Genomic DNA, 14,055 nt, shown 5'->3' with positions numbered 1-14,055 from the left:
CCTGACCATATATTCCCTTTAAACATAAATTATAAAATTTTCATGGCTATTCTTACAAATAGATTAAATACAATTTTAACTAATTTAATAGACAATGCCCAAACAGGCTTTATAATAAACAGAAAAGTTCAAGCTAATCTGATTAGACTTCTATCATTAATAGATATAACAAACAAAGAAAAAAGAGAATTGATCATAATAAGTCTTGACATAGACAAAGCCTTTGATTCCCTGAGCTGGGTTCATCTACTTAAAGTACTACAAAAATATAACTTTTCCATAGACTTTATTAACTTAATTAAAAAAAACTTTAGGAAAATTCCATTTCCTATACTAAGATTGGTTCTTTTTTATCCCTGCCTTTCAAGATATCGAAGGGCACAAAATAGAGTTGCCCACTATCTCCCGTAATCTTTGCCCTTGCTATTGAACCATTTGCAAATTGCGTAAGAAATAATATTAATATTAAAGGTTATAACCTCAACAATTACCTATTCCCCCAAGATTCAACTATTTGCTGATGATGTATTGGTAACAAGTAGAGACATTGAAAGTTCAATAGACCAATTAATAAATGCTATGGAATTTTTTGAAAACTTATCAGGTCTAAAATTCAACCAAGAGAAAACTCATACACTATTATTAAACAAGAAAATTACAGATAAATTAAGAAAACTATACACATTTCAACTAGAACTCTTCTAATGTTAAATATCTAGGGTTATATATCAAATCTAATATTAAAGAAACTCTATCAGCTAATTATAAATACCTAATAAATTCAATTAATACCTTAATAGATAATTGGAATAAACTATATTTTACCTTTGAAGATAGACTAATACTAATTAAAATGATGCTACTACCTAAAATTCTTTATTTATGCTAGTCATTAATTATTCCCCCACTTAAAAAGTTTACCAAAGATAAATGACAGCTTATTAAAGTTCCTTTAATTTCCTAAAAAAAAAAATAATAAAATAAAACAAGAATATAAACATGCACTAAGTTGAGAAGAGGGGATATAGGGTTTCCCAACATAGACTTATATCTAAATGCTGCCATTGTAAATGTTATGTTGTTGTGGTTTAACACCTCATATACATCTTATTGGAAATCTATACATGAAATTAACGTATTAGAAAACATAGATTATTATTTGAAGCATCTACTTTAATAGATAAAAATATTTTTATTTGGGCGGTTAACATTTACATACAAAATAATAAACAAAAGTTAAAATCCTGCTCGCTTATTAATCAGTTATTATTAAATTTTAAAAGACTTATTTTCTCCAACTAGCTAACCAAAAATCTAATAATCACTATCTTTCCAATTGTCTTTTCAAATGACTGTCTAATCTCTTTTATATAAATAAAATGTTAGATTTGAATGAAAACAAACTGACATACTGGAATCAATTTCTAATTACTAATAAAATACACACAGCTGATGTCTCAGTTGCTAGATATAACTTACAAAACAGAACTTGGTTAGATATACAGTCTTGCAGAGAGATTTTTTATGATAAAACTATATTAGCATTACAAACAAATAAAGGAAACACACCTAAATTATTAGATATTATATATAGTATAATTAATGGCTCTCAAAGTGGTACATCTTGTATATCCTTGCTATACAAAACTATTAGATCAGATTTTAATTTTATTGATGCTTCTTATTGGAACTACTATGTTAAAATAAACAGAGAAGAATTTACCACTAATAACAAAAAACTACATTTAAAGTCAGCAGGAAAAACAACTGACTCTCTCCAATGGAGAATGTATACTTGGAAATTTCTTAATAGAAGTTTCATTACTCTACAAAAAAATGTATAAAAATAAAGAGGCTAAATGTTGATGTAATTCAGTAAATACTGATTGGCTACATATGATTGTTACCTGTGAAAAACTATTCTCATTTTGGAATGATTTTAAACTCTTTTGAAAAGCATTATGAAATGATAAATGTATCATTACTGGCTCTCTTATCTTATTTAATTTTCTGATTCCAGATAATGTACCCAAATCTCAAATGTATGTGTTGTGGTCAATTGTAGCAGTAGCAAGGAAAGTTGTTGCACAAAACTGGAAAAAATGATACCACTCTCTCTCTTAACAATGACTTTATTCATCTAGCTAAATATTTACGTGAAAAAGAAATTGCTACCATAAAACTGAAAACAACAAATGTAACACATAATTTAATTGCATGGGATAAGTTGCAGTCCTTACCAGAGAAATATTGGTTGTTTGATATCCTGCTGTAGATTTACAATTATAAAGTTTGCTATGGACTATGTACATAGTTAATTATAGTTAAATGTTTATAATTATGTTAATGGGTTTGTTAAAAATAAACTTTTTTTGACAAAAAAGGTATGCACAGAGAAACAAGTAGCACCTTCTAGAATACCTCTAGAATCTAACCCTTTCCAAAAAGCCATAGATGAAGCCAGGTCCCTGTTAAAGTGGGCTTGACCCTACGTGGAATAGATATGTCATGGTGAATATATCAAAAGGTAATAACCTTAGACAACTATTTGGAAATAGTCTGTTTTGACAGGTTGTCCTATTTTCTTATCTTCAAGGAAATGAACAATTGATATGATGGTCTGAAAGATTTATTTCTTTCAAGATAGTACCCGAGTTGTCTGTGGACATTCAAAGTATGGAGTATCCCTTCTTGCTCATTTTTAGGTTCAGGGAAGAAAATGTGGAGATTGGTAGTTATTTTAAAGTAAACTTGGATACAACTTTAAGCATAAAAGAATGATTAGTTCTCAAAGAAACTCTGTCCCTACATAAAATGAGGTAGGATTGACAAACCATAAGAGCTTGCAACTCAGATACTCTTCTTGTCAGAGTGATCAGTAAAACTTTTTTCCATATCAAGAACCTCAAGTCAGCCAGATTATCGGCAGACATGTTGAAACTGCTGATAAATAAACATTGACAGAGGAATAAGAAAGGCCATAGGATAGTAACTCACACACATATTGTAAAACCACAGAACAACTAGCCCTGAATTGGTGCTGGTTATGTTGTTCACACCAACTAGAAAGCCTAATATAATGCTAATATATGATTTTCTAGTAGCAGGCTTTCTTATCTACATTAGTACCTGTGTCCTCAGAAAACAGGTGCTTGAAAGGAATTAAGACCCTATCATTAAGACAGTCAATTGAAGATGATTGATTTTGGGGTGTATCAAAAACCCCTGTTCTTGTGTGAGTAGATCCATTCTATAAGGAAGCTTACGGTAATTGCCACTGGACATTTAAAAGAAGGGAGAACCATAGCTACCTTGGCCAGGAAGGAGTCACCAGAATGATCCTGGGGGATTCCTTCTGAATCTTCAGAAGTATCCTCGATATTAGTGGAAAGGGTGGAAAAACAAACACGAACATTCATATCCAAAGAAAAGGTATTTGTTGTTGAACCTTTTTACAAGGAGTGCCGGAACAGAATTTTGTCAGTTGATTGCTCGGAGAGAAGGCAAAAAGGTCATCTGGAGGATCTCCCCACAGATGGATCAAATATTCTAAGCATGTCTGCTGTAGTTTCCATTCATGGAGGCCTGTCCTGGTCCTGCTCAGCTCATCTGGCACATAGGTTTGTTCTGGCAGAATATAGGATGCCTGTAGTGAGAATTTGTGCTGTGAGACTAGCTAACATGCCTAGTCTACAAAGGGAGTATGACCTGGTTCCACCTTGCTTCTTGATGTGCCACATGACTGTGATATTGTCTGCAACTATTTGCAAAGATCCACAGGACCAAAGATGATTCACAGAGTTGAGTTCCTTGATTAGGGCAAGCATTTAATTTATATTTATGTGTTTGCAACTGCCCTTGGTGAATCACACATCTTGCCCTTTTATCCCTCCTGGAACTGCTCCCCAAGTAAAGTCCAAGACATCAGTGTTGACTGATTGCTTTGGATCAGGGAAGGAGAAGGGGCATCCTGCATTTAGAGAAATTTGCTATTTCTGCCAAGTGATTTCTCTTCTGTCAAATCCAAGAATTCGTATTTGAAAAAAAAAAAAAAACAAAGGATGTTGGTGCTGGGTTCAAAGAGACTTCAGATAGCATTGTACCTTTCTTGGGAGGAGTCTTGCTAGAATATCATAAGAGTCATAGGTGACATGAGACCCAAAATCCTGAAGTATTCCCTTGCAGTGACAAACGTCTGAGTGGAAAACCTTAGAAATAGATCTAGATATAAATTTCTTTATTCCTGCAGAAGAAATGCTCTTTGAACTGAGGTGGCTAACTGACACCCCAGGAACACATTCCTGTGTGAAGGGATCAAAAAAGACTTCTCTTTTGGAATCCTAGCTTGTGTAAGAGATCTCTCACCCAAGTGAGACATTCCTGACACTTTGAAAAAGAATCATGCAATCCTCTTTAAAACAGTACCAGGGCAGTAGACCTGGAAGATGTATAAACTGAGTCTAATGAGCTGTGATACGTAAAATGGAAGAAATTAATTATTTAAAGCAGAATTTTCCTCACAAGAAGAAACTGCAGATAAAACCTTATTCATGCTTGCATGACAAGTCAGAACAAACTTTTAAAATAGGAGCCTGAGATTTCAAAATTTTGAAAATCAAAGTTTTAGAAGCATGCACTTTTTCCCATAATTATCAATAATCTTCCCAGAGTTGTCAGAAAGAGTTGTATTGGAGTTAACCAAATGGTTATCAGCAATAGAATGAACTAAAACCATAGCTGCTAGGTTAGGTTTGGGAAGAATCTATAAAAACTTGAAAGACTTAGGAACTGTATGCACTTTGCCTTTTAAGGGGCAGTAGGCTGCCTATTACGAAAATTGCAGAAAGTGGCACGCATACTCCAAAGTTGACAGAAGTAGATAAATGGGTGAAGGTTCTGGAAAAATCTTCTGTAACAGATCATAGTATTTTCTGAAGGACTGAGAAACCTCAGTTTTCTCCCAAAGAAAACAGTGTTACATTCTGAAAAATATCTCAGGGAAAGATACCCCCCCCACACACACACACACACACACACACACACACACTGGGAGCATAAGAAACTGAGCTCTCCTTTGAGTTTGAAAACTGTGGAGAAAATCCTGCACCTGTTACTACATCTTCCTGTCCAAATTCAGAACCTAAAATCACTTCAGGAAAATAGGTATCCCTCTTTATTTTACCATAAACCACCTGATAGGATCAATAATTAAATTCTTAGCCATACCCAGTAAACTATTTCTGTCTAAGGAAATTTGAGGAAGAGAAGATGCATGTTTAGTCTTTTTCTTTTTTGACAGGAAAAAATGGGCCAACCCTGTTATTAATGTTAGCAGCAGCTTACCCAGGAATAGGCACAACATTCTGACCAAATGGGGAAGTCTTCCCAGTTCCCTCTCTTAGGACTGACATGAAGGTCTGGCAGCACCTGGGTGGGGGCAAGGATGCTGTGGGAATTCCAGTTGTAACATGTCACAGTATTTTCTGAGGGACAGATAAATATCAGTATTCTCCCACTGAAAACTCTGGCACATTCTGGAAATACCGCAAAACACAGTGCCTGCACGTAAGGCAACTGCCAGGTCTCAAAAAGCAATTCAAAAAAACAACGTAGGCCAGCAGACAATGGTATACTGATAAATAATATTCTTTGTTATGCAAAAAACACTTCTTCACTGATGAAGGCTTGATTTATAAGCCAAAACCGGTTTGGATTTTGAACTGTAGGCTTTTTGTCTTTTTTATGTGCCTTTTGGCATAATAAAGAATATTATTTATCAGTATACAATTGTCTGCAGGTCTACATCATTTTTTTTAAATTACATTCTGGAAATAACCTCAAAGAAAGAATCCTTAACAGGGAAAATCAGATAACATGCTCTCATCTGAATTAGAAATCTGAGGAGAAAACCCTGTATCTGTCCAGTCACATTCTTCCCCAATTCCATTTCTTAAATCTCTTCAGGAAAAGGAGAATCCCCTTTTCTCTTACCAGAAACCAGCTAATAAGAAGAGTCACTAGCCTGTATAAGACCATGAGCCAGACATAATAAATTACTCCTGTTTAGTGAAACAGGAGAAGCTATATGTTTAATTCCTATTTCTTTTTGTTATGAAAAGTTAAGGCAAACATGATTTTTAATAGCAGCAACAGCTTTCCCAGTCATCATCACTACATTCTGGCCAATCAGGTAAACATTCCCTGCTCCTTTTCCCATGACCAGCAAAAGTTGCTCTCCCTTCCTTATTGAGAGCACCCCAACAGCCATAAAACATGTGGCTAAAAGAAGATGTGGTTAACACCCAGTCCACAGTGGCTGTAGGTGCTATACCAGAGAGATCCAGGGTAAAAGATGAGTGGTCTGGTGAGATGAGTGGTCCAAGGATAGTTTCAGTATTGCTGGGTCCAGGTGAGGCTGCCTGGATGGATGAGTCAGAAGGTATGGATGGTAATTTTTCATCCAGTAAGGACAGAGTAGATGAGGCCAGAGGAAGGGGAACTTTGGTCATGCACCACCTTGCTTTCTGAATGAACTTTGTTATCAGAGAAAAAGGAATAGAGAAGATTTAATATGGTGTAATAGTTATGCAAAGCAGAAGGCAAAACTAAGCAATACAAAAAGAGCAGCACCAAAGATATTTGAAGACAAATACAGGCAAAGGCATCCAGGCATGGAAAATTTTACAATACAAAAATAAGAAAACAAAGAGGAAAAGTAGAAAAGAGGATTAGTAATGGAGAAGTTAAAGAAATAGAAATGGAGGTTATGGAGTACCTGCGAAGTGAAGGGTTTAGTGTAGAAAATCAAACTCAGAAAGCATCACAGCAGGACAGAGCAATGGTTCCCCAAATTAAGGTGAAACCACTGGAGCAAGAAACATCTGATCAGTTCCCAGATGAAGATGCTTTGGAGCCTTCAATAGGAAACCAGTACAAATGTTCAGCTGGAGTTGCACAGCAAAGGGAGGAATAGGAAACTGTGTCATCTCTGACATAGCCAATGTTGTGGGGTGATAGGCCAGTGAGTTCCTATATGAAAGAGCAATGGATGACACAGGATGAAACCAAAGAGAATGTGGTAGAGGAAGATGCTGGGAACTAAATGCCCACAGGAAATGGAGAATAAAGAATGCACCCTCAGTTTAGAAGAAAATGATCTAAGGGAAGACTTGCTTGATTAAATACAGATGGACAGACATATTAAGATCAATGAAAGAAATAGACTACAGAAAGTCAATAAAACCCAAAAAGTTAGACGTTTGATAAAACCAATGAACACAGTAATTACGACTGTCCATACAGATACATGTGATATAACAGAAGTAAATAGGGTGTATTACTGTGCAACCAAATTAATAACAAATACAGTCTTGCCACAAAAACACAGAGCAGTAAGGGAAAGGAAGGGGAGAAATCAAATGCTATCATGGAAGTATTGAACAGAGAAAAACTATAAAGCAATTAAGATAAGAAGTGTCACTGTTAGAAAAGTATAGAATGGGGAACAGATCAACAAAAATACTCAGAAAGATAGATGTGATGAAAGCAATTCACAATAGCAAAACAGATCATGATCTATTGTGCACTATAGCAAATAATAAACTAAAAATATCAGCACAGGCAGAAAAACTTAGAAGATATGCAGATAAATATAAAGGAAAAGCACCAAATAAGCAATTTATTGATGACCCAAAAAAGTTTTATAGCAAATTGGGAAACAAGGCAAAATGAATTGAAACACCACCGAAAAAAAGAAATAGATACATTTTGGAAAAACATCTATGAAGATCCTGTGGAACATAACAAAAATACTAAATGGATAGAAGTAAAAGAAAGAAAGAAAGAATAAGAAGTTTAAATGTACAGGATATGAAATGGGATGAAGGAATGGCCAGAGAGATTGAAACAAAAGTTAAAAAAGCTCCTAACTGGAAAACCCCCGGCCCAGATGCAGTACCTAACTTCTGGCTAAAAGTATTCACATCTTTACATGAACACTTAGCCATGAGTTTTAGCAATGACAGGAATCTATGAGTTATAAAATTGGAAAAGGGTACTGGAATAGTTATTATACAGCAACAAATTAATTTTCAGAGAATAGAAGAAGCATTAAAAGAAGAAAATTATTATAAAATGATCACCATTAAAGAAGTTTATTCCAGGTTTAAATGATTGATCTTTTTTGTTAGATATGAACAAGGGGGCATAAGTTTACAGGAATATCAGTATACGGTTATAGAGCATCTTAGTATAGGGAAACTATCTGTATCCCTAAAGTACACAAATATGAAAGAAATCCACCATTTAGACATACTGTGTCCTCTAAACAAACACAAACAGAATATGTTTCTCGGTAACTCAATCAGATATTAAATCCCATTGCCCAGCTTTTCAAGTTTTACTGTAAAGATTCCTGGGTATTTCTAAATGAATTGCATCAATATAAAGTATCAGGCAGTGATTGATTATTGGTCACACGACACTGAGTCTTTTTATGTCAATATCCCTCACGTATGGATTTAGTCTGATTATAATGAAGCAAATACATGTTTGGATAATAATTATGTAAATATTACATGTGGGTTGCTAGAAATTGTCCAAGAAAACAACTTTTTTAGTTTTAACAACTTTATATATCATCAACAAAAAGCCATGGTGATGGAGACTAGGATGGCCCCTGCCTACGCAAATTCAGCCCTTAGCGCATGGGAAATTAAAATGTTAAAATAACACTGGAACAGGTACTTAAGCACCAACGACTCTGAAAATAAACAAAATAAGTACCACAGATGACAAAAAATAGTTGGCTCAATGACAGAACTCCAAAGCTGGTTTAATAGTCAATTCAAACATGATGTGTTTGAATAGACTATTAAACCAGCTTTGGAAATCTATCATTGAGCCAACTATTTTCCTTCATCCGTGGTACTTATTTTGTTTAATTTTGAAATTGAAATGTTACGTACATCTTAAAGGCTTCCATAAAGTTAAAGTGTATAAACATTTTATTGATGATTGATTTTTTATTTGGCAATTGAAAGAAACAGAACTTAAAACAGTTTCTGTGAGAGATGAAGTCCAGCATCAGCTTTTTAAACTTTACTATTTCAGGAATGGGTCTCACTATTCAGTTTTTAGATATAGAACTTACATTGGATAAAAACAAACAAGAATTCAGTTCTGCCATATTTAGGAAGAAAACATTTAGAAATAATTATCTAGATTATCACAGCCAGCATCCACAATTTATGAAGCAAAATGTAATTAAGGGGCAATACATATGCCTTACTAGAATAATTAGTAATGATGATGTATTTTTTGGATGAGTGTAGGTTTCTTAAAAGTCTATTTAAAAGAGAGAAATTCTCCATGTAATTTAATAGACCAATTTTTGTTGGAAGTGAGTGAAAATAGATAAATTAAGTATCAGCCTATTTTAAAGTGTGGTTTTGTTGCCAGAAAGACAAATAACCAGGTGGCTGTCAATTTAAGATTTCCCTAACAGATTTCTTTAGATTTAAAAGGTATTCAAAGTATTATAAGAAGAAATTGTGTTATTATGGAAAGGAATCAGGAACTCTGCAATACCATAGGTTCGGACCCCGACTTTTGCTTGAAGAAAACACACATGTTAAAGCAGTTTTGTGGGAATGATAACAAGCACTCAGTGCGTTCAGTTAGCGGTACCATTGGGATGTTTAAATGTGGGTATTGCAGTGTCTGTAAATATATTAATGCGTGCAAAGAAGTTATTTTGATCTACAACTGTTTATCCATAAAAATGAATGTTTTTTTTTAATTGTTCTTTCAACAATGTGGTTTATTTAGGTACAGGTGTGGGTTGTGGTGAGTACTATGTAGAGAATACAACCAAGCATTTGGGAGATCATATTAGAGAGCACTACCAAGCAATCAAAAATTAAGATCTTAAGAACCCCCTTGCAAAACACAGTATTACCCTTGTAAAATTTTGGGAATCTAAGTTTGTAGTGCTGGAACAAGTTCAAACTTTTATTGGGGATGTTAATTCCTAGCTTGAATTAAAGATGAAAGATGGCAGATGTTTTTTAATACAAACACACTTCACAACCTTAATGACAACCTGACTATCAGGTGTATCTTGAAGTGGAATAGGTATGAAGTGACATAATTGGGAATTTTTAGAATCATTGGATATAATATTTTATGTAAACTGTAAGTTTTTTTTAACATTGGTCATGCTTCTGATGACATTCTTGGAAAAAACTTGAGAAAGAAAGTGCTCAGTTTGGATTTTTGCTTGATACTCTCTTCCATAATTAATAAAGTTTGTGTTTTATAATTTTATTAACATAACAAATATGCTAATAGACAGAAGAACTAAACGAAAGAAAATAAGTTCAAATGTACAGGATATGAAATGGGATGAAGTAAAGCCAGAGAGATTGAAACAAAGTTAAGAAAGGCTCCTAATTGGAAAATCCCAGGTCCAGATGCAGTACCTAACTTATGGCTAGAAGTATTAACATCTTTACATGAAGATTTAGCCATGAGTAAGAACCATTTATATATGCACCCTAAACAGACACCAGTGTGGTTATCAACAGGAAACACAATGCTCCTACTTAAGAGCGAACCTCCAAGCGATCCTAAAGGCTATAGACCAATAACTTGGCTTTCAATGATGTATAAACTATACACTGGAACTGATGCTGACAGAGTTTATTGTCATTTAGAAGAAAACTCAGTCATGGCAATAGAACAAAAGGGGAAAAAAAAAAGAAAATCATATGGAACAAAGGATCATTTGCTGTTAAATAAAATCACAATGGAGAACTGTTAAAAGGGGAAGAATCTAAGTTTGGCATTGTTAGACTACAAAAAAGTATTTGATAGTATCCCAAATTCATGGATAGAAGAGTGCTTAAAATGTATAAGATATACCTTATTCTGATCAATTGCATTACAGCAACCAAGAAACAGTGGCAAACTACTTTGCAGTTAAGCCATGGTAAATGACAAATTATTATTCAAGGGATAACAATTCAAAGAGAGATATTCCAGGGTGACTCTCTATCACTACTGCTATTTTGTCTTGCCCTTAATCCATTAAGGTTTCGACTTAACAGATTAGGCCATGGCCACAATTTGGCTTCCAGAAAAATATAAAGTATAAAGACTTTTCATCTTCTTTTTGTAGATGATTTAAAACTGTATAGTTCATCAGATGAGAAATTGAAAGAACAACTGGAAATGGTCAAAACTTTTTCAGATGATAAAAGATTGTAATTTGGTCTTGATAAATGTGTAAAAGCAACTTTTAAAGCAGGAAAGCTGCAGCACCAAGAAAATATCGGTTTGGGACAGGAATCTGATATAAAGGAACTTGAGTAAGAGGGAGCGTATGAATGTTTAGGAATTTATATTTATTTAACATTTGTTTACCAGGAAAGTCCAACTTAGAACAAGCCAATTTTCAACAGAAGCCCAGGAAGAAATGCTCCAGGCACATGTCCTTATAATGTGGGAGGAAACCAAAGCACCTGGAAAAACCCTCACAAATACAGGAAGGATATGCAGACTCAGCACAGAAGGTACCACAGTCAAGAATCGAGCCAGAGAATCTCTTGCTGTGAGATGAGATGGCAAACTGTTGCACCATGGTGCTGTCCTAAAAAAGTATCTATCAGTAAAATTATTAATTTGGATGAATCTCCAGCAATCTACTCATTGATACATCATGGAATGTAACCTGTTAAGGTCTTTCACATGCAGCGGTTTACATATGCAGAAACAATGCATTATCTCAAAATATACAAGTTTTAAGTTATTATTTTTCTAATTAGTTTTTCTTTTCCTTTGTATTAAAACTTACTTGATGAAGGAACCTTTGTAGTAAAATGTACTTGATGAGTTGATGAAGGATGAACAATAAAACATTAACAAATGTGAAGGAAACCTGGTAAGGAATATTTTAGAAGACTAAAATTTATACTGAAAACAACACTGACATCTAGGAACAAAGTCCAAGCTATAAAGCAGTTTGCTCTTCCTGACCTAACTTACACTTTTGGAGTGATTGACTGGCCCCAAAATGTGATGGATAGGTTGGACAGAAAAACAAAAAGGATGCTTCATGCACACCAAATGATTTATAAAAATCATACCAAAAATATATATACTCCATTCTGAAGAATGTAAGGTGAAGCATCAGATGAGATGGCAAGAAATGTGGAAAATGCATAAATATAATTGCAAGTATAGAAACCTCTTGGAACAACCTCATGTTGATCATGATCAAACAAAGGAATGGTTAAGGAGAGGTGGATTTAAACCAAAAGGTTAATATTGACGGCCCAAGATAGTGGACTATGTACTCATTGGTTTACAAAGTCCATTGAACATGTGGGGAAACAGACAAATGTAGGTTTTGTAAAACAGAATTGGAAAAAGTCACACATCTTGTTGCTAATTGTGATATACTAATGACAGAAGGACTGTATACTGAAAGGCATACTGTGCATGACCGTTGCATTGGGGATTGTGTAAAGATTATAGCAGTGAAGTAGGACAATGTGGAAGAAAGATACCCAGACAGTTCTAGTAGTAGTAGGAGCAATGGGTCTTATAAAAAAGAATTTACAATCGTACTTAGATATGTTACCGATACATGTAACTCCATATGAATTGGAGAAGGAGTTGTTACTGGGCACATTGCAAATGCTGAGAAGAGCACTTCTGACTGACATCAAATACTAAAACATTACTAATTTCATGAACTTTAATCATACATTGACTTGGGTATGGGGTCCATTCCCGTCATGGTATTAGAAAACCTAAAGACTTGGAGAAATTAAAAATATGTGACTGACTCTTGGTCCATGGTGGCTGAAGGGCTGCACCAGGAGAACCTTGACTGAAAGAATAAAGATAAGATGTCATAAAGTGTGCACACACATCCCACTGAAAAACATTTTCTGAGCTGTAAATCACTTCACAAGCCTTAAAATCTACCCGCAGAAATAAAAGTCCTCACATGCAGTACACTTTTAACACAAAATTATCCCACAGTACTTAAAAACAAGCCCTTTTCTAAACATTGTAGTCCCAGACAGAAAATTCCAATACTGGAAAAAATGCCAGCTTTCTTAAAGGGGAAAGACTGATTTTAGTCATCAAATAAAATATGCCAATACTTTTTTAAAAGAGTAAGAATTCCTGTGTGGAAGGGATACCCTAAGGGAACTTATGTTCCAAAATTTATGTCTGAAATTGATTGCTGCTCCTACTAAGCCTCAGAGCTGCTTTTTTTCAAGGTGGCAAGGAAACACTGAGGCATGACTTGGCCCACAGCCACATCAAGTAAAAAATGCTATTCAAAAATACTCATTCATTAATGTCTTATTGACATACCTGCCATGCTAGTAGCTTTGAATTCTCATGGTATAAATCCCTGCAGCCACCATGGGCCTCACTGCACTACAGAAGATTGCAGGCCAACAATTTCCAAGGTTTCTTGAAAACAGGAATACATGGCTTTCTTTAAAGCTATTTACTTGCAAGATAAATGTGGACTTTAAAACCTGCTGCCTTCACCAAAATATGTTTATTTATAATCTGCATGCTACTGTGGAAATTAAAATCTTTATCAAAGTTGTGACTTACAAGAGCAGTTATGCAGAGTACTATGAGAGGTTCCATTCATCTCAGGACTAATTTGACATTGAAGGGTGCACATTCCTGAGCAGTAGCGCAACAAAACTCCACAACATGTGTTATTATGATTAAGTGCACATGTGAACTTTAGCCATTGTTATACTACAGTCATAAAGGTTTGATTTAGAAAGTGTTGTGTGATGTCATGTACAGGATGCTAAAGATGGTAGGCCACGTACAAGCTACTACCAGTCCTGCAACTGATAGATCATTTATGCTGTAATACCAGTAAATGTAGCATTCTGGAGGAAGAGGAAGTAAAAGATTGTTATATGCACATATTGCTGCTATATTCAGCTGTATGAAGAAACACAGCAGGACAACAATGTGATAGGGAGATGATATCATCAGTTCTAGATT

Source organism: Protopterus annectens, chromosome 7.part0 (genome assembly GCF_019279795.1).
Source record: "Protopterus annectens isolate FY-2018-M chromosome 7.part0, PAN1.0, whole genome shotgun sequence".
NCBI lineage: Eukaryota > Metazoa > Chordata > Ceratodontiformes > Protopteridae > Protopterus > Protopterus annectens.
Note: the sequence above shows the minus strand (reverse complement) of the source record.